This window comes from Mytilus edulis, chromosome 1 (genome assembly GCF_963676685.1).
Source record: "Mytilus edulis chromosome 1, xbMytEdul2.2, whole genome shotgun sequence".
NCBI classification, from domain to species: Eukaryota; Metazoa; Mollusca; class Bivalvia; order Mytilida; family Mytilidae; genus Mytilus; species Mytilus edulis.
The window spans coordinates 103,104,467-103,110,224 of record NC_092344.1 but is presented as its reverse complement, the minus strand read 5'-3'; positions in this window follow the sequence as shown (position 1 = coordinate 103,110,224).

The window sequence follows — 5,758 nt, the reverse complement described above, 5'->3', positions numbered from 1 at the left end:
TACGCCAGACTCCCATTTCATCTACAAAAAACTCATCAGTGACGCTCAAATCCAAAAGAGTTAAAAAGGCCAAATAAAGTACAAATTTGAAGAGCACTGAAGACCAAAATTCCTAAAAGTTTTGCAAAATACAGCTAAGGTAATCTATTCCTGAGGTAGAAAAGCCTTAGTATTTCAAAATTTCAAAAGTTTTGTGAACAATTGATTATAAATATGACCATAGCAATGATAAATCATGTCAGAAAAGAAGTGCTGACTATTGGGCTGGTGATACCCTCGGGGAATTAAAACTCCACCAGCAGTGGTATCGACCCAGTGGTTGTAAATAAACTCATCATAGATACCAGGATTAAATTTTGTATTTATGCCAGATTAGTGATTTATCTACAAAGACTCATCAGTGATGATCGAATCCAAAAAAGTTAAAAAGGCGAAAACAAGTACGAAGTAGAAAAGCATTGAGGACCATAATTCCTAAAAGTGTTCCCAAACACAGCTAAGGTTACCTATTCCTGAGGTAGAAAAGCCTTAGTATTTCAAAAATCCAAAGTTTTGTACACAGTTAATTTACAAATATGACCATAAAACACAATCAACAAAGAAGCTTTAAAACAAATAATTATGTCATTTTTTGTTATCGTACTTATTTATTTTTGTTATAAAGACAAGATTTCTTATGAAATCTTACCATGTGAGATTTGTAGGTGCTCAAGTCACACAGTTTCTTGTATACCCAGTACCCAATGTGATTGATTGGAAACAAAAGGTGTCCTCTTCTATAGTATGTATAATACAGAAGGTGGACATTGATTGTAGAAGAACACCTGTTAACAAACCCAATTTAAAAAGATGAACAATATTTTTTCAGTCTTAAAACCTAAACCCATACTGCATAGTCGACTAAGAAAGGCCCCATCAAGATAAATATGAAACAATTCAATTGATATAACAGCCTAATTAATAGCAAAACAATTTAAGTGAAAAATTAAAAAGACATGCACAAACCAACGATAACCACTGAACTACAGTCACATAAAATATGTGGCAGGGTTAAATACTTATGTTAGTTCTCAACATTTCCCTAATCTAGGACCATGGTGTAACAGCAGAACAGAGTTAAAGGCAATAATAGTATACCTCTGTTTAAAAGTGATAAATCTATAAGAACATATAATAACAATCAGTTGGAAAAGGCTTAAACAAAGCATATGTGTTGGATTAAAGCAGTGGGTACTAGATATCAAACAAGCATGACACAGAAACTAGGATATTGACAGATAATTGCTTCAGGTTTTTGTTCTCTTAGAAATCTACTCAAAATTAGAAGGGTGTAGGATAAATAAAAACTGCTCTGTAAATTGAATACTCAAAACTTATAACTGTAAGTGGCTGTTTCAGTGTAAAAAAAAAAAGGTTGATTGTGTATGTGTCAAATTTTGCTCTCTGATTATATTGAAATTTCAAAGATCCAGGCTATATAAAGGCAACACTAGTATACCACTGTTCAATAGTCATAAATCAATTAAACAAATACAAATCTGGGTTATAAACTAAAACCCAGGAAAACACATCAACTACAAGAGGAAAAGTCTTTCTTGACAAATATTTTTTCATCAGAGAAGTTTTCTACATTTGAGGCAACAGTAATTTACCCAATGTTCAAATCACTTAAATTAATTTACAATATACAATATACAAATCAAAGTAAAAAAAAAAGCAGAGGGAATCACAGCAATGTACATGTAAACAAGACCAATGGATCCATTCATTTGCATTTATCCCATTTTGTAAGTGGTAAACTCCATTATTACTACTAGTTCATTACTTAATCCATATGATAGGTCCTGATTTGATAAGCAATTGGGTTTTTTTAAAGAGAGATTGCTGAATTGTCATTCAGCTTTGAGAGTTCCTGATAAAGGTATATCCAAAAATGTGCTCTGGATGCATGGAATCTATAAAGTGGTTTTTTTTTCATTTGTGTACAAACATTCAGTACTGTTTCAGTAACACCAAGTGTGCTCCTGATTCTTTTTCTTGTACACCATGAGACTTGAAATAAGATTTTATCGAAATGTCAACTGGTGTAGTTTTCTAGAAATAGCAACAATCCTGTTTATGACATCAACAAAATGGGCAGTTTCTACGAATTTTAACTTTACATCGTTATGAATTGTGTCCTTACTGGAGGACAATAAGGCGTACCCGTTACGAAAACTTTTGTTCACCGAAGATTGTGTTGGATATTTTATTATTGTTCAATCAATCTTTAAAATGTAAAATATCAAAAACAGGAAAATTCAAAACGGAAGTCTCTTATCAAATGGCAAAATCAAAACCTCGGAACACATCGAACGAATGGATAAAAATGTCATATTCCTGACTTGTTTCAGGCATTTCATTATGTAGAAAATGTTGGATTAAACCTCCCACTTGTATGACATGTGCATCAAAATTTCATTATATTGACAACGATTTGTGAACAAAACGAACATATATAATAGGTAAAAAGTCAAACATAGGGTTACATCAGTCAACATTAAGTTAAATCTTAATCACTACAAAAACAAATAAATATTTAACAAAGAAGCACAAAAAGCGTATAGAAAAAGTACATTAGCAAAAATGAAAGACAAGCATACCAAAATTTACAATAGCACAATAACATAATGATGGGATGTATAAGTACAAAGCCACGTCATATGTATAAAAAAAAAACGCACAAAAGGGCATATAGAAAAGGCTTTCTATAAAGTGTTTCGTTGACTTGTTCTATTTTAAAAGTTTATATTTTGAGGCTGTGGTGTTGTCAGTCTTTCTTTCATGTATGGTTTTTAATAGGCATTTTCTCATGTTCTGCTATATACCAGTGTAGGTGGCCAAGTGGTCTATGACCGCTGGACACAGTACAGGTGGTGCAATAGCACGAGATCGAATCCCAACGATTGAAGAACAAAAATCTGCTTTACTTCCGTAAATTTGAAGATTTAACATTGTTGTGCTGATATTTATAGTAATTATGATTATGGTATGTGTTTTAGTCGTGTAGCAACATCACTGGTGATCAAATGGATGGATCTGTTGTAGAGATGTCACTTGTCACTTGTTTAGACGTACTTATATATAAATGTATATATAAGAATAAGGAGATGTGGAATGATTGCCAATGACACAAGTGGCTTGGATTTGGACAAGAAATGGTAGTAAGCTGTGAAAAGCTCCAACCTGTCGGAATGAAAAGGAAATCGAAGGAGGAAACCACCAGCCTGATTTATGATGAAAGAGATTACAGACAGCAATCAGCGACAAACACTTAGATACTGGCTTCCTACTAAAAAATCGAGACCAGGATATCATAAAACATTTATCAGTTATACAAATATATTGAAAAAATGTTGTCATAATTAAAACTGCTACATTCTTATGATGAACATAGATGTTTGGTGGTTGATGAAGATACACGTTTCGTTTGAGTTTTAGGGAGGAAGGGTGATAAGTAAATTTAGATGGAAAAAAAATGATAAGAAAAGGATAGATATATTATTTATCTACTTAAAGAAACAGACGGTTATATAATTTATCATATGCAACAGTTTTAATTCTTCTATGGAATTTAATAAAAATCACTTCAATTAAAAATAAGATAACAGGACAAATAAAATAAACTGTAGAACTTCAAGTCCGTTTTATTTTGATAAAAAGCATTTGATATTTAATATTTGAAAAACAAACAAAATAAAGTTGTTTTTTCTCAATTGCCAATTACTGCGTATGTTATCTGGAATTCAGCACATGTCAGAATGTGAAGAAATGAAAAGTTAAGTATTGGTGATAGTTACACTAAAGCATTGCCATTTGTTCATCTTTTCAGTTGTCACTTCTGACTAGGAAAAAAACGGAGATGTCAGGGTGCATGTTAACTTATGTTTCAACTCGCGTGTGCAAATTTGACCTTTGGTGGGATTTTCTATTATTTGTAGGTTATTTTTGGTTTTTATATATCCTTGGCTTCCTTATCTACGGCTTTGTGAGTTCTCAGAAAGTGTATTCCGTATATTTTTACTCAAAGCTAAAACATGGTTTCTGCTTACCCTTCCGGAGCACCTGAGATCACCCCTAGTTTTTGGTGGGGTTCGTGTTGTTTATTCTTTAGTTTTCTATGTTTTGTCATGTGTGCTATTGTTTGTCTGTTTGTCCTTTTCATTTTTAGCCATGGGGTTGTCAGTTTATTTTCGATTTATGAGTTTGACTGTCCCTCTGGTATCTTTCGTCCCTCTTTGATCCTTAATGTTAGTTGTCTTCGACTTTTACACCTCCCGTGATAAAAATGCGAAGTTAATGAACTATGGCTATGGAAACGCCTCATATGCTAAAGCATGCTCAAACAAAGCTTGGTATTACATTTCAACTGTCAATATTTATAACAATACACTGATATATTTTTATTCATAGCGGCTGTGTATTCAACTTTTTCACAGGAGTTACAAATAAGATATTCATTTTGCTACCAAGCTTCAACCTAACTCATGTTAAGTGTGGAACCCGCCGCATTTTTTTCTGTCCTAAGATAACGGCCTTTTGCCTTTATTGGTCTTGTATGATTTTGATATTCAGTTTATTTATATCTTAACGGAGTTTAGTATGACGTCAATTATCACTGAACTAGTACGCAATTTTTAAAGGGCCAGCTGAAGCAAGCTCTCGGTGCAGTATTTTCTCGCTGTGTCGAAGACCAGTTGGTGGCCTTCTGCTGTTTTCTGCTCTTTGGTCGTGTAATGGTCTTTTTGACACAATCCCCATTTCCATTCTCAGTTTTATAAATCGATTCAGAAAAAACAAATTTGGGTTACAAATCAAAACCGAGGGAACACATCAACTATAACGGGAAAAACAAAGGCATAGCAGGAACACCGACAAACGCCAACACACTTAGAAACGAACTATTCGAATAACTGCCATATTTTGTATTTGTTACAGGGCATTTTAAGAAAAAAATAGTGGATTTGATGGCATGCCAAACCTCCGTGTTATGTTAAAAATATCGCTAAAACAGAAATAACAGAGAAACGCACAAACAAATCATACCATTTTAACCTAATTTAAAAAACAGATACAAATCTATTTGCCAATGTTTTATTGTCTTAACATGCATGTTTGACTGGGTAATTCAAGCATGTTTGAGACGCTTGTCCTGTCGATACAATCGGTCTAGCTCTGATTTCCCTCCGTTTTGTTCGTTATTTGATGCATGCCAGTACTTTATTTGGTCTTTTACATTTTTTTATTGGACCGTCATTGCTGAGATTTACGTAGACGAAATTCGCATATGATGTACATAATATAAGCTAGGACGATGCCGCTGCCGTTGGAGGCTTTTCTTCCATACAGGTTGCACTTTGTAAATACAGCTGTTTCTCAAAACACGCCTCTTTTGGGGAGTAATTGAATATTCATAGAAAATTCATTTTGTTTACATACTGGTTCCCAGTTATGCTCTCTGTGTTCCATATCGCAGAGACAGAACTTGGGAATGTTACCAGTAAATAAACACGTGCATATTGTTTACATTGAAATCTGTGGTAACCTTTCATTCGAGGTAGGGGTAGTTAAGAAAATTAGTGTAAGTTTAAACTCTGAGAAGTTCAGGGCATATAAACGTTGAAAATATGCCGCACAGCCCTATATTTTGACCTTTGAAAAAAATTGTGGTGCATATGAACTTTCAATTCTAGGATAAGATTTTTTTCAAAACTTCATA